The sequence below is a fragment of the Pteropus alecto genome, unplaced genomic scaffold (genome assembly GCF_000325575.1).
Source record: "Pteropus alecto unplaced genomic scaffold, ASM32557v1 scaffold121, whole genome shotgun sequence".
Taxonomy (NCBI): Eukaryota; Metazoa; Chordata; class Mammalia; order Chiroptera; family Pteropodidae; genus Pteropus; species Pteropus alecto.
In genome coordinates, this window is record NW_006434369.1 from 1,017,681 (window position 1) to 1,043,589 (window position 25,909).

Sequence of the window (25,909 nt, forward strand, 5' to 3'; positions counted from 1 at the left end):
GAAGAAATATTAAATGAAAACTGACCCTCGGTAATTGTGGATTTTCAGTGCCTAGTTGCCCACCCATCCCTTCTCATGCTTCAAAGAACAAAGGGGAAGGGATACAGAATAGAGGAGCAAGGAAGAAATAAAAAGAGAAGTTATTTACCAGCCCTTTGAGATCTGGTTACCAGCCTGAAAAACAAGAACAGATGTATTTGCATGATTATAAAATAAAATGCCTTTCAAATAACTTAATCTTCGGGAATATTATAGTGTATACATTTGTTTTTAATTCCACAGGGACAGGCAACAGACTGTGGGATCCTTTGTTTACCCCTGGGTATAGGGACAGAAGATTCTTAGATACATCTCTGAATTCATGCTAGTGAAAAACACGTGTGGGAACCAAGAGGATTACAGTATTATCCTGCCATTGTTTTCTGCACTACATCCACTTCAGTCTTCAGGAAAATGAAAACAGAAACAGGCCCAGGAGATTATAAACAGGCTGTTGCCGATGAAGTCTGCTCTTCCCATGTTGATGCAGCCCAGAACGCAGGTTTGTTTCTTGAGGTTCTATCAAAAACCCTCTCTGAATGTGAAAAGAATTAGTGGAGGTGAAATCACCCAAAAGGCAATTACTGTCTTTTTCCCCCCAAGGAGTAGATTTCAGCCAAGCAGACATAAAAAATATAAAGTTTCTGTCATAGCTGAAGAGTTCAAAGCCAAGAGGCAAAGCACATGGGCTTTGGAAATGTTCGTGGTTAGTGGTAGGTAATAAAGAATATAAACGCAGCAGCTCAGACTAAATATAAATTTAGAGGAAAAGGGAAGAACGGTGTATGCTGCTCCCCCATGCTGTGCTTCCCTGGGACGGACACAGACTTCATTTTCCATTTGGCACAGAAAAAGCCTGGACCCACCCCAGCTGGATCGTTCAAAGAGCCTTCAAAGTGTTGTGTCCACGGGGCCCACTTTTGCTCTGAACTGGATGACCCTGGGCCAGCTGTCAAAAGGCTGAGCTTCATCGGGTAGCACCAGGCCATCGGGGTCAGATATAAAAGAAAGCTGACTGGCTCATAGGGTTACAATAACGTCAGGCAAGGTCAGCTCACTTTTTCCATTCCAAGCCAGGGCTGGCCTGTAATGATGATACGGTAATATTAATAACAACAGGGACAACCAATACCTTTCAGGGAATGGTTTCAAAATGCTTTCCAAGGAAAGGCCGGTTATTAATTCCCCAAATGACAGATAAGAAAACTCAAGCAGAGAAAAGAAAAATGATTAGACTCAGAGCACACATGTGAGTCAGGATACAGATGACAGAAAGCACCAAAGCCGCCTTCCCAGATCAGGTTCTGGTCCTCAGAGTATTATTTGACTCCACTGGAGCCTACCTCCGCAACACATTGCTCCGTGCTCTGGAGCTACGGAGACTGGTGAACCCCTCTGCATTCAATGTATTGTTTTAAAGCCTTCCTGACCCATTAACTTACTTCATCATTTAAACAGGTTATCAGGAGGGAGGGGAAAAAGGAGGGGGAAAAAAGTAAACAAATAAAATGAAAATAAATAAATAAATATTAAAAATAAAAAAATAAATAGGTATAGTAGTCATCTTTACTATTTCTGTTGTTCTTTTTTTTTAACATATATTAAGAATCTGCTGCATATGCAAAATAAGAACCAAACAAAATGCAGAATTATATGGACAGAAATGTTTACTTCTAACAGCACAAGAACGTTTTTTAATATTTCCGTATAGACATGCTCATCCCTAAGGCGTACTTTCTCAGTTTCCCTTGAGTAAGTAATTCAAACAATAACTAAAATTACATTTGCTCGTGATTTATTTAAAATAAAATCAAGCTTCCAAACTTTTCTCTCAAATTTGTCAGATATTATTACTCTTCTCCATTTATAGTCTGCAATGATTTGGGAATCACAAAAATCTCTGGGCCTTCTTTTTAAACAAACAGTCGATACACACTGACTAAACACTTACTAATGTTATTAAAGAGGCAGTATAACCTTGCGAATAGGATTAGGGGCTTTAGGGCAAATGTCCACTCTTTTTAAACTATGAGACCTTGGCCCTTAACTTCCCCACCCAGCTTTCTCTGTAAAATGGGAATGAGAAGAGTCACTTACCTCCTATGGCTGTTGAGAGGATGAATGAGCCAACATATGCAGAGGGCTTGCAATGGTACCTACTGCATAGTAAGCAACTACATGCATGTTAGTACACAACAGAGCTTTCATTTTATAGTAGAAAAGTTCTATGCAATGATTCCTGCCTGTAGGGAACAATAACAAAATAAATGGAAAACAAAGTATGCATTTGGCATAGTGTTTGGCTGAATGACAATACATATGGAAGACAGCTAAGCAGAATAGTAGTTTTAGTAATCAAGGAAGACTTCCTGAAGGAAAAGAATAAGGTTTTCATCAAAATGGGAAAAATATTCCCTTTACTTTCTTTGTCATTCATAGTCTTCTCTTACATTTATATACCCATTAGAGTAGTATTTCTGTAGTGAAAGGCTGCATTCAGAAATAATTAAACCTGTCTAGCAATAGGAAAAATACCACAAAACAATTAAGAGACAATCCAAAGGTTGTAACTGATAAAAGATGGTTCCTAGATCTCAGGTAGCTCCTATATTTTAGGATAAGGATGATGGTAACAAAGAAATAGAATCTGCTTTCTTATGACTGCACCTTAAAACAACCTGGTGTTCTGCTTTATTAACTAATGCCCAATTCATCCTATTGAATTCTTATCTAAGGTCTCCTTTTCATTCATCAAGTGTTTTTTTTCATACAACCTTTGAAGCATTGCTTGTTGAAGTGTTCAAATTTGGAACTAAATAAGATACATTCTTTGTCCTCAAAGTGCACCTAAACCAGTATATTTTAATTAATATGTTAATTTATCTAATCATAAACTTTAATCTAATACTTTTTAAAGTTAAAAAATTCAAAAAGTGGGGAGATTAATAATATAATCATAAATTTATCACATAAGGATAATCACTCTGCATATTTCTTTCTGGTCTTTTTCACAGGACAAATAAAAAATGCACATGCAAATAATTATGACTTTACCACATGTGCAGTTTTTAAATAAGCCTTTTTCATCTACATCATAAAACATTTTTCAAGCCATTAAAATTTTCTCTAAATGCATCATTTTTAATGTTGTATAATATTCCATTATCTAAATGGTCTATGAAATAATCCTATTAACATTATCTAAAGCTAAAAGTAAACCTTTGACTAACTGAAGACATTGTAAATAGCTGTATATCCACAGAAATGATGTGCTGGATGAAAGGAATTAATCTTCTGAAAAACACACCACCTTTATAAAGCCAATTGCCATGACCTGCAGAGCATGGGCTATGCTAAAATAAAGCAGCCCTCAGAGGTAACTAGGACCTCTCGCACACTCCATGCCTCCTTCTGCTACACTTCCATTCTGCAGCCTTTTCTTCCGAGGCTGGAGAGCTTTACTGGTCAGGCAGCTTTCCCATCTTCTGGACTTCTGGCAGAGAGAAGACCAGATACAAGTGAGCAGCTGGGAAAAGCGAACTAAATTAGAACTAAAGTTCTCTTAATAATTTCACAACTTCTTTAACATAAACTAGTTAAAAATATAAGCAATACACAGTGTGACTGCTGGTTGTATACAATATCTTAACTTATGTAACTCAAGGCATTCTTATTTGTTTGCTTTTAGGATCACTTCCTTTCAGGGATGTGGAATTAAGTGGTTATACAAAATCAGCTGTCAAACTGGGCACTGCAGTCACATTTCCATGCCTAAGAAGGCAGGCACATTTCTAAAAAGAAGGAATATGAGAAACTTTCTCTACAACTAATAAAACTAACATGAGTTTAAATTCAATAAAATTTCACAGCAGCATAGTTTGTGTACCTCTCATAAGAAAGCAACTGGTCATGCTGTCTTCATATGGCATTTTCATTTCTAGACCATAGTCATAAGGCGATCTGAACTTCTTCACATTTGAAAAATTAAATTTTATTGAGACATATTAACTATGTATTTTATTTTTAGAAAAAGGGGGAGCTTTGCATTATTTTTTCCCTAAGTATCCAGTGTCTCACTATAAGTAAACCACACTACACAGAATCTAAAGCCTCCTGAAAGGTTACTCATAGCCAAATATCCATTTTACGATTTTCTAATTGGCTTCCATTGGAAAATCAAATGAAGATTGCAGAAGAAAATTATAAAGAAATAATAAAGTTACAAATAAGAATTTCCTCATATCAGATTTCTACTGCCATAATAATGCTAAAAAAAGAATTACCCCAAAACTCAGTGGCTTAAAACAGTATGCATCTGTTTTGCTTGTACGTCTCTAGGTAGGCGACCTTGGTGGCTCAGCTGGGCTTAGCTGGATGGTTCTGGCTAGAGTTCACCCAGCTGTTGCTGATGAGGATGGCATCCGCCAGGACAGCTGGGACGATTTGGCTTTCCTTCCCACGTCTCGTCTCACCTTCCAGCAGGCTAGCCCAGGCATGTTTTCATGGCAATTTCAGAGGAACAAGAGGCAAGAAGAAACACAAGAGATTTTTTCAGCCTGTGTTTGTTCCACCTTTGCTAACTGACACTTTCTTAGCCAAAGCAAGTTGCGAGTCTAGCTCAGACTCTACCCCTTTAGTGAGAAAAGCTGCAAAGTCACATGACCAAAGGTGTAGTAACAGAAAAGAGTGAAGAATTAAAATCATTAATGCAACCTGTACTATCACAACCGTATATTTTTAAAGGACAATGACAACAATAATAAAATAAAATGGGATAATTCAAATTTTTGAGAGGTAAATCGGTTTAATACTCTAAAGTACTATACAAAAATGAAAATATGACCTTAAATTAATAGAGTAAAACAGATGTTGAAAAATCAAGAGGCTTTCTTCAAAACCTTTCCTCATACCCTATGGCAGGACTGCATACTTCTTGATTTCTTAGCCCCTTTTGCCTAATGGCTGATGGAAGAGGCTTATATTTAGAAAAGTTGATATAAATAAAGAAAGAAGAAAACAAAATAAAACAGAATTAGTAATTTTAGCTTAATTATAATCCTTAACAAGCCATAAAGGTACATTTTATCTCTGGATGAAAAATGAAAATTTTCCAAAGCCCACCAGTCAGATTGAGTAGAACTGAGATTCAGATACAGGACCTTATGAGGATGTATGGCATGATGACTTTAGTAATGAACAATATAGTATTGTATACTGTATTTGAAAGTCATTAGGAGAATAGACCTTAAAAGTTCTCATCACAAGGAAAAAAATGTGTAACTATGTGTGGTGATAGATTACTAAACCTATATATTGATTATTTTGCAGTGTATATATATATATATGTGTATGTATGTATATATATATATACATACATACACATATATATATATACATATCTCATACCTAAAACTGACACAGCATTATATCTCAATTTAAAAAAGAAAAAAGAAAGAAAGAAAGAAAGAAAAAAAGAAAGAAAGAAAGAAAGAAAGAAAGAAAGAAAGAAAGAAAGAAAGAAAGAAAGAAAGAAAAAGAAATATGGGATTAACAAAAGCATATATTGTTTCCATGTTACATCAGAAACAAGTACTTGAAATTGAAAACTGTTTCTTCTGCCTAAAATACTTTTCCCTTCCTCACCACCTAGTTAACTCTTCACTTTCTTGAATTTCTTCAGTTCAAAGTTCACTTATCTGGAGAAACCATCTTGATCACCCTTCTCATACTCCTTTCTTTGAGCCACGTACTTCTACCAATAGTGATCGTGGTTTCATATTTGTTCATAAAATTTTTTGATTGCATCTTTCTCTCTCATGAGACTGTCAAATTCATGGAGGCAGAGACCTTTTCTGGTTTCATTTGGTTCTATCTTTGGACCCAATATAGTTGCTGGCATATAATATCTCCCAGTATATAGCCAATAAATGAAGTAATAGAAAAAAATAAATAAATGTGAAAGCATGGTTATTGGAAAGATGTAATAGTCTTATGGATAAGAGAGAACATACATGGCTGATGAAATCTAAAAAGGTCTTCGAAGTGAAGTTTTAGGTAATACACTTCTAAATGAAGAGACTAAATCTAATATGCACCTTTTAATGTTCCTATGTTGAAGGTTAAATATATGTATATATTGACACATGGAAACAACTGTATTTTATGTTTTTATTAGTGAGAACCAGAGAAAGTCAATGTGAGAAATTTTTCAAATAAATGCAGTTCCTCTCATAGGATAAGACCCTTTTCCCCTCAGCGTTTTCAATAGGAGAGAAGAATGAAAGGATGAATATATATTTCATATCTGATTCATAGTCAGCTAAAGCAAAATTGAAAGCTTCACGAGGTACTTTGCAAGTATCTAATATTTTCTGGAGACAATTTAGAATTGCATGCATTCTCTCCTCACCACTTACTTGCTGGTGTTACAGTCACTTCTGTAAGGGACAGGACTCACCTATTGCCACCTTGATTGCCAGGGAATTTTATTTTTTCTGGTTGCAAACCAAAAACATAAAAGGGCTACTTTTACCTATCCCAAAAGAATGTACCTAAGATTGGGATATTTTAGTGAAATTGATAATAGAATTGGAAATTGCTTCAGAAAGGAAACTTTAGTGCCTGCCTGTCATGGCTACACATGGAATGACATGTACTCCATAGTATCGAAGGCCCCGATAAATACTTTATGTACAGGGACATGCACAGAATACATCTTGGCTATATACAGCCCAGAGAGATTGACCATCACCCTTATAAAATTCTCAGAATATCAGAATTTATGATACTAGATTAAATGCTACAATTCTCAACACAAATGGAAAAGAAAGGCTTTTCTATGGTAGACCCAGAAGCATCATGATTAAAATTTTAAGACCAGACTGCAGAAGTACAGTCAACACAAAAGCAAAACTGAGCTGAGGCATAAGGGTAGCCACATCATTTGCTTCAATTTATCTTGGCTGCAACGTTGCCACCCTAACTTATTGAATCATTGCTTTTTGTTAGGGTAAATTCACATGTGCTTCTGTATAATTCATATAAGAAAAAAAGGTCGAGATGGACTTTTTTCTTTCATGTGTACTTAGAATTATCCAAAAAATATATAGTTATGAGGAAGACACAATGCTTAATATCTGGTAAATACTGAAGTAATGATTCAATTTGAGCTTGGAAAATGAGTGAAAGAAAGAGATAGAGAAAAGGGGAAGGAAGGACAAAAGGGGAAGAAGGAGGAAAATTTTTTTTAAAAAAGGAAGATGAAGGAGAAGGAAGGGAAGAAAAAGAAAAATCTGTATATATGATACTTGTACATTTCCTACAATAAACACTGTTGTTGCAGCAAAAAAATCTTACTGGTATTATTTTCTATTGGCAAACTCCACTGGAATGTATCCTTTGTCCAAAATATTGTATATCACTTAAATTTTGATATAAACGTTACAATATTTTGATAAAATATTTTCACGACCCAATCCTACTTTAATTTATTCAACCACTCTGAATAACACAGACTTGTGATAGGTTTTGAATTTAGAAATTACCAATATTTGATTTGTGAGCTCAAGAAATTGAAGTTAAAGAAGACACATACATAAACATTTGTATTAAAAGACTAATATCGCAAAACAAATAAGATGTTATTGTGGCACAAGAGAAGAAATTATCAAGTCCCTTGGGAAAAGAATGGGGAAAAACAGATGTGAATTTTTCACAGAAGAGATGATGCTTGACCTAGGTCCTAAAGAATCACTAGAAATTGAAAAGACAGATGACAGAGGGAAAGCATTAGGAAGCTGAGGAAATAAATGCAAAAGCATGACCACCTGAAGTAGCAAGTTGCACCCAGGGACCTATGATGGAAGCAGTGTTGGTACACAGAAGAAAATGAAAGATGAGTTGGGTGAGTAGACAAAGACCAAGTCATAGAAGACATTGGATGGCATGCATGAATGATATTGATTTATTTTGTAGACAGTGAATTTGAAGCATAGAAATAAAATAATGCTTTTTTTTTTTTAACTTAACTACCAACAATGTGGAAGACAGACCTGGAGAAACCACAGGGAGAAAGATCAATGAGAAAATCCTTAAAATAGTCCACAAGAGAAACATGATGAAAACTTGAAATAGGGCATAGTGCTGGAATGGGAGAAGAGTTGACAGATTGAGAGATGTTAAGTAAGGAGAACTTATAATATCTAGTGACCAGATGGGCATGAGAGATTAGGTATTGGCAGAAAGAAAGATGTTTGTAATTATGTCCAGATTTTTGACATATATACATATATATATATATATATATGCAAAAGCAACTCTAGGGAGAAAGACAATAATTTTGCTTTTAAATGTGTCAAATTTTCCTATGGGATATCTTGTTAGTAATTAAAAGCAGGGAGCCAAAAAAAAAAAAAAGTGTAGAAAAGAAGCCTGGACTGGAGAGGTCGATTTGAAGTCATCAGCATCCAGGATCCAATGAGCAGTGAAAAGTCACCTGGGGGGCGAGGGGGACACATGAAATTGAAAAGAGAGAGCAGCTAAGTGTAAACCAAGGAAATGCCGACAGTTAATGGATAAATAAAGGAAGAAGAGATTAAGAATATGAGAAAGAGCAACTGAGATGTAAAAGGGAATCAGGAAAATTGAGTACAAGAAAGACTTCTATGGAAAGGTAGTAGTCACTAATAAAGCCACGGAATTTACATGGTTAGCTTTATGTACTACAGATATTGTTTTGTTGTTTTGAATTATTATTTACAAACTGAATTAAAGGCTACTTCAGAATCTAAGCTGTTGTTCGTTATACTAACCATTCCCTCTTGGTTAAATTGAAGTAAACACTTTGAGGAACAGTTTCTTATTCATGTTTCTATACCTAGCAGTACCTGCCACAGAACAAAACACATAGAAAATAACTACATAATATTTGAATACAATTATTGCTTAAGAAAGTAAACAATAGATTCTCATATTTTAGTGAACTTGCATCTTCATTCTGACAATGAATGTGTTTTTTGAATTATATAAAATTTTAATATGTAAATGTCCCTGTGGGTTGAGGGGAGAAGGAGAGAGAGAAAAGGAGAAAAAAAAATTCCGGGTTTGAAGACACTAATTCACTCATTCTGTGTGAATCATATTCTACCATATCTAGCAGGGAAAAGTACTCTGACAGGTCTGGGCAAGTTGAATTTGCTTAGCTTCCTCTCATCTAATAACTTGCTTCAACTAATCTATATTTTTGCCCTTTCAAGTCTACCTCCATCCCTTATCAGTTTTAGTTGCATATCCAGTCTCCAATTTGCTTCTTTGGCAGAGCGAGATGCTAAACTTGGCATTTATGCATTTTTTATTCACTCAAAATAATAAAAAAGGTAATTTCTCTTACAATTTGTGTCTTGTGAAAATAAAAACCAATCGCATTGGTCATCAGTCTTGCTAAGTTTGGTAGAGATGAGTTTCAGTGTTATTAGATGTTATTACATCAAAATGTTGTTCGTTCAAGTCTATATCCCTCAACCTGTGGCAAGTTAAGACTTAACTAATATTATGGACACTTAGGCCAAGTTAATATCATAAAAAGTTAAACCACAGGGTGGTCAGTTCTAGGCCTCTCTGCTATTCCTAAATGAAATACAAGAACCATTTACAAACTGCATTATCTCCATCCCCTATCCTCAATAAAGTTTATCATATACAAAGTTGAAATGCACCCTCTATCAAAGTTACTGTGGGAATCAAGGGAGATGAAATAGGTTAAAGTGTTTATAAATTGTAATGCACTATAAAATGTCATTCAGGGCTGGTTTGCCCAACTCCGTCATATTTCTAAATATAGCTCAGTATAGAACAAGTGCATGGGGCTAAGAAAGGACAAGCCCCAGGAACTAAACCTACAAATAGATTGAGGCAAACTAAGGGGATAAACAGAGAAGCAGACACTCAGAGGATCAAAGGGGCATGATCACCAATAGGTGGGAACTTAGACAAGCAGTTACTGATAAGAAGTCAAGTAGGGATAGGAGTTTCTGACAGGCACAGTCCTATGGAGACTCATAAACATCCTAGTCAGAATAAATTCTCAGTACCCCTTGAAAGCAATCTCTTTAAATCTCTTTTAAACTTCTATTTAGAGGGCTGGAAGAAACTAATTTTCTATTAACACAAATATTTAATCTTCAAAATAAAGAAATCATTGTATGCACCTAATGTAAAATAACATTTTACTAGAAATTGTCCTAGACTATAACTCTGTGCAATAGACAAATATTCGAAAGTCCATAAAATGGCTTTAAAATATTAAAAATAAATCACTTATTCATGACAAATTATAGCAAGCCAAGCATTGTTTGGTTTTGGAATTTTACTTGATACCAGGTGCCAGTTGAAAGGCTGGTCTCAGGGCAGGTAAGATTACCACTTGCGACCCTTAGCTGAGCATTGAAAAATTATTTGAGGAGTCAAGTCTGGACAAATGAAAAAGTTTCAAAATTTTCCATTAGAGGTTGTTGTTCTAATCACATTTTAGTTGTTATATAAAAGTCCCATGTGACAATTTCAGTTTACTGTCATCATATTTCTGAATACTTCACTGTTGCTTAGCTCCACTTAGAGATCACTGCCTCATCCAGTAGCCTATCAAGCCTGAACTTCAGTCCAACTCAACTATTAAAAGGGTAGAGATAGGAAATCTAGATCTCAGAGTAACAGTTCCCAGAAATGCACGAGTGGCCTTTGGTGTTGAAGAAAACTGTTACCAGATGTGACCAACACACCCTAAATGACTCTTGCCAATGAGCCATGCCCTTGTATAATTCTTTCTCCTTGTATTCTAGCAGAACCTGTGTCTTACTTCTAACCAAAGAATATGGCAAAGGCGACAGGATATCATTCCCATAATTATGTTACATTACATAAGACTCTGTATAAACAGATTGGAACTAGAAACTTCCCCTTGCTGGCTTTGAAGTCAGCAGTCACATTGAGAGAGCATCTAGGGAGGGTCACGTGGCAAAGAACTAGAGATGACTTCTAGAAGCTGAGAATAGCTCTCAACCAATATAGCCAATAAGAAAACTATGATCGGAGCCCTATAGCTGCAAAGAGATGAAATCTGCCAACACTATGAAAGAGCCAAGAAGTGGATCTTTCCCCAGTTCTGAAGAGAACACAGGCCTGACTGGTACCTAGATTGCAACTTGGTAAGACCCTGAAGCGAAGATCCTAGACTTTTGACCTCCCAAAAGTGCAAGATAAAAATCTGAGATAATAAATGTATATTATTTCAAGCAGTTAAGTTTGCAGAACCTTGTTACACAGCATAGAGAATACAGTAGGAGTTATGCCAAAACACTAATGTAGGCAAATGTATGTGTGTTTTGGGGGGTGTCTGTGCTTAGAGGTTGAGACAGACATATTATGATAAGAACTCAGCCCAAGGTGAAAGTTCGAAAGCAGCCAGGGTGGAGGTGTTAGAGGCTGGGGTGGGCTGAGTCTGCAAATGGAGGAATTACCATAGTCAAGGCTGAAAACTAGGCAGGGTATTTCTATCCATTTTTTGAGGTGGACCAAAGAGAGTCTCCAGTCCAAAATAACTTTGAGTGGCTGAAATCTTACCAGCAGCTATACATTCCTGGTGTGAAGTATGACCCTTGATATTCATTAATTATAACACTATGGAATAAAATAATTACTGGATTAATTTCCTTAATGAGAGCTCCGATTAGCTGGTGATAACGGACTACCTGACAAAATTTGGGATAGGACCCACTAAAAATAAAAAGACATAGCAAACACAAATTTTAACTAATTCATAAATTTGGTAGTGGATTTCTTTTCCCTAAAACAAGCATGATTTGGGGACTCAGAATTGGATTAAAACCTTAGTTTCTGTCTTTAATAATTTTCTGATTTAGGCAAACTACTGAAGTTCTCTAAGTCTCAGTCTACTCATTTGGAAAATAAGGTTAGTAATAACTACTTTTCCTGATTGTCATAGAACAAATGAGGTGACACAATGAGACAATGCAATTTAAATTGTCTCCACTATAGTACAAAATATAAGCTGAATTCTAATATACCTTTAATAACATAGAGAGTTAAATTTTTGTTTCGGAAACAGCCTGGATGAATTTGAATCCTGGCTCAGTGATTCATTATCTCTGTGACCTTTTGCTAGCTCCTTAATCCTCAGAGTATCTATTTCCTCATCTAACAGGGATGAAAATAATACATATTTCACTGTATTAGGCAAATATCAAACAAGACAATATACATAAAGTACTCTAATTTTTCCTTAAATAGTAAGTTGCTGCATTGCCTGATTAAGATTGGTCAGCGTTGGCACTAGCTAGCATTTTGCAGTTGGGTATGACAACTCCCAATGTGTCCTTTTATCTTTACTTCCATTGATTGCTCTTGATACTTCTAATAAGAAGGATTAATGGTCAGTAGTATCATTGTTCATACAACTCTGTTAATAGAACTAGAATTTTTAGGCAAAGTTTTTCATAAGTGTTTGTTGTGTTGAATTAAATCCACATTTGCAAACTGATGAAAAATTTATGGAGTGCAGACCATGAGTTTCCTCCCTGTAATGCTGCTCAGCCTCAATCATATCTTCACTACCAATGCGTAAGAATATACTTTTCAATTAACCTTTTGGGCTAATAGAACGGTTTGATTTAGTGCAGAATGTTAGCTTTGGTATCAGCCTAAAAAATGCGTGAGAATATACTTTTCAATGGAGGAAGTGATACCTTTTAGGCTAATAGAACGGTTTGTTTAGTGCAGAATGTTAGCTTTGGTATCAGCCTAAATCAAATCAGCACCAAATACAGTGGGCACCACTGCATTCTCGGAAATTATGCTACAAGCCTTTCTAGCTCCATTTGCGTCCCTCCGTATCACTGCACACAAAGCACATTAGAAGGTCAAGATATTTATACTCCAAAACGTGATGTATGTCAGATCAATGTAATAATAATTTAGCAATACAGGATGAATTTAGAAAACTTTTCATGGAAGTGAATGTGAATTTAGTAGGCCAAGAAGGTTACATCGGAAAATGACACTTAAATTGATTTGGAAGGTCCTAGAAGACTTGTGGAAAACAAGCTGGTATTTGAGCAGCTAGAGTCATTGCCTATAGATCTTTAAAAGTGATACTTTTATCTCCTGGCCTCTATTGAACATTATAACTGAAATGTCCCACAAATACTGAGATGTCTACTCTTTAAAGATCTATTCTTGACAATACTTTCTTGGATCACATAAAGATCTGTACATTAGCATTATCAGGTAGACAGTTTCTATATGATGTTGTTTTAGAGGTCCAGAAATGCCCAGCACTAACAGTCCATTGTCCAGTGTCAGTGTTAACATTTTAATTATTTATTAGAGCCTAGGTACTATTGTAAGCCTTTACAGATACCAACTCATTTAATCTTCATATAATCATCCTGTGGGGTAGCTATTATTTTCGTTATTATCATCATCATCATCATTTTACATTGAGGAAACTGGAGCACAGAGATATTAAATAACTTGTCCAGGGTGATACGGCCAATTAGCAATAAAGCCAGTATCAAATCAAGTCGCATGTCTCCAAATTCACGATCTTAACTATTAGGCTATTACCTACTCTCTACCCAGAAATATCACCAGACTGGGAGCTTAAGGAACTAAGTCTGAATCTCAACTTCATCACTAATTAGCTATGTGAAAAATTTATAACTTTACTACTTCCTTATTTTAGGAATACCAATACTCATATCATGAGGTTAGGAGGATGACACAGAAATATAGAAAGTCTCTGTACAGTGGCTAACTCACAATAGGTGTTCAACGAATATTATTTTTATCTAAATTTAATTCCTTTGGGTTTTTCATTAAGATTCTTATTAGCCTACAAATGAATTATTGGGGTCTGTGAAGCTTTTATATTAATCCCATTAATACCTGAGCATAATTTAATCTATTAACTCTAGCCAAGAACAAAATGTTGAGAGGAACTGAAAACAAAGACAAGCTTATTTGGGTGGACCTCGTGTACAAAGTCAATTTGAGGACACTGGGCACTGTTGAACAGGGCAGGCCTGGGCTGGTGACTTGTGGAGCTGTTTGGGCAGCCAGAGGTCACTGTGAGCTAAAGGTGGATGACAAGAGAGAAGAGGTGCCAAGGAGATCACGTAAAGGCCTGAACCCATTTTACCTAGGGCAGGAGCTTCTTTAATGTCTGCAATCTATGCAATGGCCCAGTGCCACATTCGAGTTGGAAGTACTCAGCTTGTATTGTGCGAGCAGTAGGATTGCCACAAACGATTTCTCTTGTTTCCTCTCAAAGAGATTAATGATAATGATTTATTTGAACATTTTGAGTACTCTAATTTTCCATATTGGCACATAAAGGAAATGTCAGAGAGCGATGCTCAAACACGGGCGCTTCCATCTGAGCTGTGGGTGTGCTCAGCAGCTCAGCCTGAGGAGAAAGAGCTGAATCATCTCTCTTGGCACTGAGCACAGAGGACTCTACAGTGGACAGAAAGAACTCTGTAGGCACACAGAGCACAGGTCCAGGCCACTGTGTTTCATAGTGGATATGTCAGGCATTTCCACATGGTGATAAATGAAAGTGTAATCAAGGCACCTCAGGTCACAGATTTTTCCTGTAAGACTCCATCAGAAAGTGGCAAACCTCAGTGCATGGCCTTAGCCATTACACACTGAGCCTCATATCGAACCAGTACATTACATCACCATTCCTTATGAGAAAAGCAAAAGCTTTTTTAAACATCACTCAGTGCTTTCATCCAAGGGCCAGAACTGTGTCACATGACCCCCAAACCCTGCTACTAGAAAAGCTTGAAGAGTATCTTTTCTCATAACTATAGTGGAAATAAATAGTAGAGACAGAGCTGGAAATGAACACTGTGCAAGCTAACTCACACAGTCTGCACAGGTAGGTACGATTATAATCCCCATCACATAACTAAGAAAACTGAATCTTGAAGAGGTTAAACAACTTGCATAAGGTCTCACGGCTCAGAAGTGGTGAGGCAGGATTTGAATTACAGTGCTCTCTATGTCTTAGCACTATACTCTGCTGCATCTCTAAACTAGGTCTTCCAGTAATTCTCTCAGGACATCCTGTAACTTTAAATCATTATTTACAATGATGTGTTTATTTCGGGTAATCATTTGTTTAATATCTGCCTGCCCATTTAAATAGTAATCTCTGTGAGTGCCAAAACAGTTTTTGTTTTATTTACCCCTGCATATGCAGCAATGTGTGTATTTTCTCACATATAGCCAGTCAATTAATGAATGAATGAATTCAAATAACATGCAATTTGATGCTAACCCAATATTAATCGAGGACTTGGGGAGCTCAGAGCAGAAGAGTAAGCGTGAACTTAATAAAGGGTAGAGAAGACTGCAAAACCGGGCTTGGAGGGATGGATTTGGATTTTAACAACTGGAAGTGAGACAATGAAGCCCAAGGTAAAAAGAGACAAGTGTGTTTGTAAAATAGAAAATTGACCAACATGATGAAGTTAGAGAATTGGGGTGCTGAATAATTTATGGAGAGCCTTGAAAAAAGGGCAGAAATTTTAATATTAATAAAGAAATAGAGGTTTGGAGGAATATGATCGAAATCCTAACAGTGATCATTCTGGTAGTTTTATTTAGGTTTGATTGGAGACCTTTAGGAGCTGCTTCAGGAGCTTAAGCATCAGGGAACGGTGGAGAGACCACACTGGACCACAGCACTGGGAATGGAGAGTGAAGATGGAGAAGCAATCTTGCCAAAGCAGCCACTAGTACAACTTGTGTCTATGAGGAATGATGTAGAGAGAATGCAGAGAATTAGATTTAAAGCAGTTCCAACCTTTTGAGAGAATACATTAAGAAAGAAAGAATATCCTGAGCCATGTGATTAATTCAGGCCAAGACTGTGAAAAGACTCTATGTTATTCTCTAGTTTCTGTCTTCCCCTGCCTCAGTGACCAGCAATGTCAACCTGGATCTCTGAATGACTGTGGAACAAAACTCCTCTCCCTCTCCCAAATCTACCCATGTAGGACATGTGATGTGAACAATAATAAATAAATAAATAAACCTTTATTGTGTTAAGTCACTGGGGGTTCAGATTTCATTTTTAACTGAAGCACACCCTAGCCTATCCTAACACAAGCAGAAGCTCATAGCTGCAACTAACATAGTTCTCAGTGAAAGGTGAAATTTAAGATACAAAGCACATAAAGGAGCAAAAAGGAATGTGCTAATTTTATGAATGGAGAGGATGATGTTGCCATTATGGTAAAGTCAGACTAATGTTCTCCCATGAACAATGGGTTAACAATGGCCTCAAAAACTGTGATTCACCTTTAGTACTTCTTGTAAACATTGATAAGCCATCTTTTTTAGAAAGGAATTTAAAAGAAAAGTTAATTATTGATTTCTCATGTTAAATATTTATTAATAAAACTGTGAAATACTCCAAGTGAATATAAAATGCAATAATGCACAAATGATTTAAATACTAATTTAATAATGATAATTAACGTGAATATTTCTTTTGGTAACTGATACAAACTTCACGATTTGTCTTATCTTTATTTTATTTTTAGCATGTACTGTTAGCATTATGTCTTACCAGTGATCAGTAAATATTTGTTGATAAATGTATGACTAATGCAAATATAAAAGAATGAACAATAGATGGAAATGACTGAAATAATTAAATTAGTTAAAAATCTATTCAAAGAATTATGTATGATTTCATTTATCTAGGGAGCAAAGATCTAGAATATCTGTTTTCTGGTTTAAATTTAGCAAGAAAAGCGTGTAAAGGACAAAGAAAATGACAAATTATTTTAAGTTAGGATATTAAGGTGGTTTTGTAATTTATGCAATCCTCTAGCAACTTTAATAATTATGATAAGAAAAAATATAATTTAATAAGATTCAATAACATTATAAAGAGAAAGATAAATTATGGGTAGTAGGTCTATAGATATTTATATTATTATATTGAATGATTTTGGTAATAGTACCTACTTTTGTGAGTAAAATAAAAAAATATAGAGAAGTATGTTTTCACAAAGGGTCAGAATAAAGTAGGAGGAGAGAAATCATCTAAATATCAGGAAGAATTTGCTGATAGTGGAAGATGTCAGACTGAGAAAGGGTGTAATCTGCAGAAATATAATATTAGACTGGACAAAGTATTAAAACATCCATCACTGAAACTCATCCTTTACCTACAGGGATGTAGAATAGCTAACATAATGAATAATAGCTATATACACTGCCTGGGTACTAGGTGAGACCAATCAGGCAAGTATAAATATTTCTAATTAAATTACTCATGTGATGTAAGACCCAAGATTGACACAAATAGCAAAATTTCCATAAACCTAAAAAGGAAAACACATATTCTTAGGTTCATGTCTATTCTGTGCTTCCTACCCACATTTCTTTCTGTCATATAAAAATCAGATTTCCAACAAAGAAGCAAAACACTGAACATATTCATCTATTAAAATAGACTGTAATCTGAATTACAGAATATAATATGCAATGTGATTCATCGGTAATTTCTGTGGAAGATAGATAAAATAGGCTGTCCATTATGATAAGCTGTCCCACTCTTATTTACTTATTTCCTCAATTCTACAAATGTTTATTAAGTGCTTACTCTATGCTAGGCAATGTGCTAGAAACCAAGTGCTCTTTGCTTTCTTGGAGCATATAGTCTAGTAGTTGATGAAATAAGCACGAAACAATCTATTGCTAAATTATAATCTTCTATTCATTGTCCATCTTCTAATTAAAGAGAGACATTTTTAAGTAAGAACAATGCCATATTTGACATTCTCAGAAACCAGCAGAGTGCACGACACATAGTAGAAATACGGGCGTGCAAAAACTGTTTGTGGGATAACTGAGTGAAAGGAAGAATGAAAGAGGGAAGCTTGGAAAGGGGAGACTATGGATGGTGAAGTTAAGTGATTCTGGTTAAAAGAGTATGTCCTCAAGTTAACAGAATGCCACCATTTCATAGGTTAAAATTAGACCTTCAGAATCAAAACTTTAGAAAAATGATGTTTCCATCAAAATTTAACATATGGAGTTTTATAAAAATGACCTCTTTTCATCAAAGACCAAACATATACATATACTTTAACCTGAGGAAACCAGCTTCAGTCTGAAACTATCTCATATGGAGGAATCATGTAATATTTGTATACCTACCTAGTTCTTTCTACTTGTAAACAGTAATAATCTTTCCTAGTGGTGGGTATGTAGGATTAACTGAAACATGCAAAGCACTTCAGTTGAAAAACACTAATTTCTACATGAGCTCAATTGGTATATTCATTTTCCACTGAGGAATATGATGTAGATATTACTGACTCAGGAGACAGTTAGACAGAGTGATTCTTATAAAGAAACAGAATCTAACTTCCTCTCCAATATCCTGGGAATGTTGGTCTTAAATGAACCTGCAGCTCCATAACCTAAGAAGGATAGAGAGAGTCCTCAGCCATTTCCTAGACTCAATCTCCTACTTCAGAGAATGTGGGACCTTGGCCAAGCTACCCAAAGCAGCTGCAAAGAGGTTGTTTGCTTCAAATCCACTAAAGTATAATTATAAACTCAACCATAAAATTTTATAAACTTTGACCTAAAACATTGATTTGGTATTTCTAAAATTACTCTATGATTTGTATTTACTACATTTCTAATGACATCTTCCTATGTATTGAACACGCAGTGCTAATTTGAGAACCACATCCTTATCCTGCACAAGAATCCAAAAGCTACTGCTGCCACAGAGGAATAAACAGCCTTTAGGAAATCAATGAATGAAGCCATAAAAGGTCATTTGATCTAGTCCTCTGCACTAAGCATGTTAATACTACTCCACCAGGATGAAATATTTTCCGGCAGAATCTAATTGATATTAAATATTAGTGTTGATATATTGATGAAAACAATAATAGCTTAAATTTATTGAGTGCTTACTATAAGCCAAATCCTGAGCACTTCTCACATTATCTCATTTAGTCCTCAAAACCCTCTTAAAATAGAGACACTTTTTAGCCTCCATTTTATTGATAAAGGAAATATAGTAGAGAAAAATCCCTGGGACTCAGCTAAGTTAATCAGAAATTGGGTGATTAAAAGCATTTGTGGTAAGAGCGAAAAAAGCAGACTTGAAGAATGGAAGAGGACAGAGCATAGCCCATGTGCTGCTACAGAAAGAATGCCAACATTAGCTTCTGAATGATCTACCACTAGATAGCCAATTCCAACACAGCATCAGAAAAAAAGCTCTTTTTGCTCCTGCACCTCGTGTCATTTCCTCAGACTTCAGAGTTCTGGGAAGGAGCTGGGCTTAGGTCAAGTGTTTCTATATTAGTTGGCAGGAGCCAGGAAAAAAATAAATCTATTCAACATACTCATAACCACTTTTGACTTCCTTAATGGGAAATACAGTCTTCCTTTCTTAAAAAAAATTAAGATTTCCACCAACTTACACAGTAAATGTCACAGAAATGACGCTGAACCGTGTACAGGTACAAAGATCATTGCATTGTGCTCTTTAGTCCTTCCTATAAAAATAAACATCTCAAAATACCAATGGCATTTTTCAGAGAGCTAGAACAAATAATCCTAAAATTTATATGGAGCCATAAAAAAAACCCAAATAGCCACGGCAATCTTGAGAAAGAAGAACAAAGTTGATATCACACTACCTGATATCAAACTATACTACAAGGCTACAGTAATCAAAACAGCATGGTACTGGCATAAAAACAGATACATTGATCAATGGAACAGAATAGAGAGCCCAGAAATGAATCCACACCTATACGCTCACTTAATATATGACAAAGGAGGTAAGAATATACAATGGAGTAAAGACAGTCTCTTCAATAAATGGTATTGGGAAAATTGGACAGATACATGCAAAAAAAAAAAAATAGAAGAAGCTGTACCACCTTCTTCAACTATATACAAGAATAGACTCAAAATGAATTAAAGACTTAAAAGTAAGACCTGAAACCATAAAACTTCTAGAAGAAAACATAGGCAGTAATCTCTCTGATTACTAACAGGAATTTCTTTTCAGATATATCTCCTCGGTCAAGGAAAACAAAAGAAAAAATAAACAAATGCAACTACATCAAACTAAAAAGTTTTTGTACAGAAAAGAAACCATCAACAAAACAAAAAAATAACCAACTGATTGGGAGAAGATATTCGTTGATTATACATCTGATAAGAAGTTAATATCCATGATATATAAAGAACTTATACAACTCAACAACAACAACAAAAAACAATGCAATTAAAAAATGGGCAGAAGACCTGAACAGGTACTTCTCCAAAGAGGAAATACAGATGGCTAATAGGCATATGAAAAGATGCTCAAAGTTGCTAACCATCAGAGAAATGCAAATTAAAACCACAATGAGATATCACCTCACACCTGTCAGAATGGCTATCATCAATAAATAAAAAAACAACAAGTGTTAGCGAGGATGCAGAGAAAAGAGAACCCTCATACATTGTTGGTGGGATTGCAAATTGGTACAGCCGCTATGGAAAACAGTCTGGAAGTTTCTCAAAAACTTAAAAATCAATATACCTTTTGACGCAGCAATTGCACTTCTGGGTATTTGTCCAAAGAAAACCAAAACAATAATTTGTAAAGATCAATATATTCATGGCAGCATAACTTACAGTAGCCAAGATATGGAAGCAAACTAAATGCCCATCAACAGATGATTGGATAAAGAAATTATGGTCCATATATACAATGGAATATTACTCAGCCATTCAAAAAAAGAAATCCCACCATTTGCAATGACATGGATGGACCTAGAGGTTCTTATGCTGAATGAAATAAACCAGACAGAGAAAGGTAAATACCATATGATTTCATGTATATGCAGAGTCTAAGGAACAAAAAGAACAAACTAATCAAAAACATACTCAAAATTTGGTGGACAATTTGGTGATGGACAAAGGGGAGAGGGGTTGGGAGTTGGGAAATTGGGATGAAGGGTTAAAGAAGTACAAATTAGTAGTTGATAATCGGTCATGGGGATGTCGAGTATGGCAGAGGGAATGCACTTAACATTAATATGATGGCTAGGTGGAGGGTCAGGGAAGAGAAGGAACAATTGGGGGAATCGTTTTATGAACTATATAAATGTCTAACCAATGTACTGTATAGTTGAAACTAATTTAAATAAACAAATTTTGAAAATAAATAAAGAAAATAATATACAAACATATATTTTAAAAAAAGAAATCTAATCTACTCATGCTGCAACCCTTCTGTTATACTGATTCTGACCCACAGAGCAAAAAGTCACCCCAAAAATCTTTGAAAGTGTGGCTAAAAACAGAAATAAAACTTTAACCACTTGTTTGTAACCTATGTCTTTCTTTCAAATTAAAGAGTCGAGATTAATAACTTTTATCTCCTTCTCTTTGGATCTTTTTTTTCCTCTGCCAAATGGTAATTTCTCAGGAATTACTTATAGTATTGTTTCTACCTGCTCATTTTCATATCGATGAATTAGTTTTAATATTAATGAATGATCCTCTAGCAAATTAATTGTTCATTTTTAAATATTTTAAGTTCTTCATTCTATAGATTTATTATTAACTGTTCAGCTGTATAAATGTTAATAGAATGTTAACCTTCATCAATAATCAATTGTTTTATTTTTTTTAATGATTTCTTATACTATCGATTGTAAAGGTTTTGACTTGAATGGCTTTAACTTTTATCCATTAAAAATAAAAGTAAACAAAGGCTCAATGGAATAACATTTTTAAAACACATTCATGCTTGACTGTACCCTGATGATCTTAATAAAATGAGCTTGATGATATCAGCCTTATCTTCAGTAGACAATGGTCCACAGAATGCATTTTCAGACAGTGTATGAAAACCCTCCTAAATAATTCCAAAAATCAGCAATTAGTAATAACAATGAAAAATGAAAAATATGAAGTCCTACAATCATCTTTATCACAAACTCTTTGGGTAATTCTGCTAAAATGAACCCACATTGCAAGTCAAGCCTGAAAAAGCAACAGTATCATATAGTAAGAAAAAAAGACCAGGAAACCTCATGATAAGTCATTTTCTGTTAAGTGTTTTGCAATAAAGAAGCATTATAAAAGTAAAGCATGTTGACCAGTGGAAAGAATCAAATGTTTGGTGGCTATGAATAGAAAGAGCAGCCTCATTTTGATTAGATATTTCACTGTGACAAAAGGTTAACTTCAATCAGCCAGAAAAGCTATTCATTCACCTATAGTGTAACTCTTTGATCCATTTTACCTTTATAACCATGCATCTTTTTTTAAAGGGAGATAGCCAGTAGTAAGTTTAATTTTAGCAAGCAGAAACTCCTTTTATTTATTCTTCAAGGCATAAAGTATTTATGGAGCAAACATTTGTGTGAAAGCACTGGGGTAATAACCCACAATGGAGGTGTCAGTATGGTAGTTTCTGCTTGCAGAGTGCTTATAGTCAATTAGTAGAAATATAATAGGTAAATAAAGATATAATAGCAATATTAAAGATAGATATGAGCAAAGGAAGTTTAGATAAGAGGAAGTTTTAATTTTAAATAGAGTTTTCATTTCAATTTTTAAATTAAAATCAAATTCTATATTGTATTGTGAATTGATATTTGCTCTCTTATGGAAACAATTTAGATCTGGGTTATGCATTAACTTGCAACTATAAAGCATAAGAAATGATCAGTCTGGGGAGATGGAAAAATCACAGAAATTCTAAAGGTCTTAAAAACAATCCTCAAAGGTGAAATTTTGTCCATGACCCCTGCATTATGACTTCAGAACACCACTTTATACCATGTAAATCTTAGGAACTATAAGAGAAGGTTGTCAATTGTTTAATCCCATATGATAGCCAGGTGTCCTTGGGTAGACCTTTCTATGTCTCAGTTTCTCAACTGTAACATAGGGGATGGTTAAGCTCAGAATCTCTACTATCTTTTTAAGTTCTTATATTCTGAGATTTTAAGCCTTTTCACCTGGACCATTTTTCATATGACCAATTTTCATTCCATGTATAAATGTTGTTAGGTTACCAATTCTCCACAAAGGAACTATAGAGAAGTAATTGTATCCCCATGGAAAAGCAATGCCCAATGAATATCCCACACCTCATAAATCATCTGCTATGAACATTTGTGGATCATATGCAAAGAAATAAAAGACCTGAAATCTCCTATTTGCCTTGAAATGACTTTTTTTTTCCTTATTAGAGCTGCACAGATTATACTTATGTGCAGGCTATTGACACAGAATAGAGAACATAATCTTAAAAACACAACACTTCTTGATGAAAATGATACTTGTATACAAGATAGCAGAATGGCCAAATATATTTTAATAGAATGAATTCTAATATAAAATTTAAGGTTCTATTATTTAAGAGATGTGATTCATTCTCTCTCTGCCAAACCCTCAATCTATCTGTATACTGCGTAAGTATTTCTGTTCTTGTTGTTGGTTTGTATATTTGATGTGGAAGTCACAGAAAGAGCTAAACCTCATATTGAGTTGATGATGTGGAATAGCACAGCACAATACCTGGAATGGTCAAGTGTTTGCAAGAACTCTTTCAATAACACTATCTTCTACTCTCTATTTTATGTTATGTAGAGTTTTTGTTCTCTTACATTGTGTATTACTAAAGGAAGGATTTATCTTATATCTGGCACTACGTCTCTAGCATTGCTGCTTCTTAGAAAGTAGGTGCTCAATAAATAGTTCCTGAATGATTCATTAGACATAGATACATCTAAGCAAAAGAGAAGCAATAAATCTCCCTGGTGACAATCCAATTTAAATATGCAAATCTCATTAATCTGACCCCAGAGGTTTTAATCCTTTTAGTCTTCTGTTTATGTTTTGTTGTATGTTTGTCAGACTTGTCTATCAGACACTGAAGCCTTAAGGCTCTGGTTATTTTCTCTATTTAATTCAAAGTCAGAGATTGACATTAACAGAGGAGTTTGGATGCTGATGTGATCTTAGCAGTCTTCATGCAACTTGTCTGAAGAAGCAATAAAACTAATGGCATGCTATTTTTCATTCATCCTTTTTCCTTTATATTCTTTATATTAAAGAAAGCACTCCTTTCATTTGAAGGAAGTGAGTCTGAAAACTATTCACCTTTAATTTTATAGGTTAAAATGATTTTTAAAAAACTATATTAACAATAAGGCGAAGGCATCACTGATGGATTGGCATGTTGGCAGAAAAATTTTGAATCACATTTTGAACTTTTTTATGCTCCAGGTTGATCATAGTTTAGGAAGGAGAAAAGGATAACAGCGCATATTCTTCCCAATTTGGGTTATACATCAGCAAGAATATATCTCAAAATATCATCATTTCTCAGGAGACAGAAAACAAGCATCATATATTCACTCTCTGATTTCCCTAGGTCAAGGTAAAGTAAGCTATCCTTCTTTCTTCCTCTGAATTAACTTATCTACTATTTCCAGGGACAACTAATAGTTTCATGAAGAAGTACTGCTTTTTATTTTTCAGTCCTTGAGATAATCAGATCAATGGTCAAGAATAATATTAGCAGTGAAATTAGAGAAAATCAGGCTTTATAATCAATTGATTAACAAATTTTACTTGTTATATCTATGTAATTAGAAAAGAGAAGGGAGAGAAATATCACTGGGATTTGTCCTGAACATTAAGGTCATAAACTTTTCCTGTATTTTGTTTGTTGTTTGTTTGTCCGCCCCTCCCCGCCGTCACCCCTATCCACCCCCACCCACCCCCACCAAGGATAGGACAGCAGACTAATGTGGGAGATGGAGATCTGTCTAAGAATTTAATTTGGAGAAGGTTAAGTAAAGTCATAATTATAAAACACCTGAGAATTTCATTCTGGTTAAGAATACAGATCTAAGTAGATGACTCTTCTTTAGGAAAACAACTAGGGCACGATGTTCCAAAAGATATTTAAAAAATAGATGGGTTAAGTTGTCAAACACCAAACCACAGATCCAGGAAACTCAGAGAACACAAAGCATGATAAGTGAGAAAAGAAATAAACAAACTATACCTAGGTATATTATTTTTATTACAAAAAACAAAAGATAAAAAAATTTATCCATAATGGAGCAAAGATAAAAATTACTTCTGACTTCTTCTCAGGAAACAGGCAAATAGGAAGAGAATGAAGTGAAATATTTAAGAGTTGAGAGGAGAAAAACCACCAACCTAGAGTTCTGTACCCTGAGAAATTATCCTTTAAAAGTGAAGGAGAAATAAAAAACTTTCTTGAACAAACAAAAATTGAGGGACTTCATTGTCAGTAGACTTGTCTTTCAAAAAATGTTAAAAGAAGTTCTTTAGAAAAATATGTCAGAAACTTAGGAAGAGTATCAGAGAAGGAATAAGTAAACAAAAATTATTGTTTCTAGAGACAATAAATGGGTAACACAAAAAAATGCTCTATTTCTAGACCCCTATGTAATCAATAATTCAAAGGCTAAAAATGAGTCCTAATGGCGATCATTATTATTTTAAAATATCACTGTTTAATCTCTACATGCTGATCAGGCAAAATTGGAAAAGATATACAGGCATTCTTTTTATGTGACCTCCTTTGTTTCCCATATAGTTTAAACTCATTTATTAAATTGTGTATGTTGTACACTAAAAAAAATGAGCAGTAATCAAAGTGAACAATTGATATATGTATATATACAGTGAGATATATATATATATCTCTCACTATATCTCACTATATCTCACTATATATATATCACTATAT

General features: G+C 34.8%; 1 long non-coding RNA gene across 1 annotated transcript; it reads right to left on the reverse strand.

Annotated features, from left to right (window-relative positions):
* Positions 1–247: 247 nt before the first annotated feature.
* LOC112477631 lies at positions 248–4,518 on the reverse strand. Its single transcript, XR_003045518.1, has 3 exons — positions 4,323–4,518; positions 2,137–2,282; positions 248–574 (listed from the first exon to the last, which is right to left on the reverse strand). It is a non-coding gene; the product is annotated as an uncharacterized LOC112477631 (long non-coding RNA).
* Between the last annotated feature and the right edge of the window lie 21,391 nt (positions 4,519–25,909).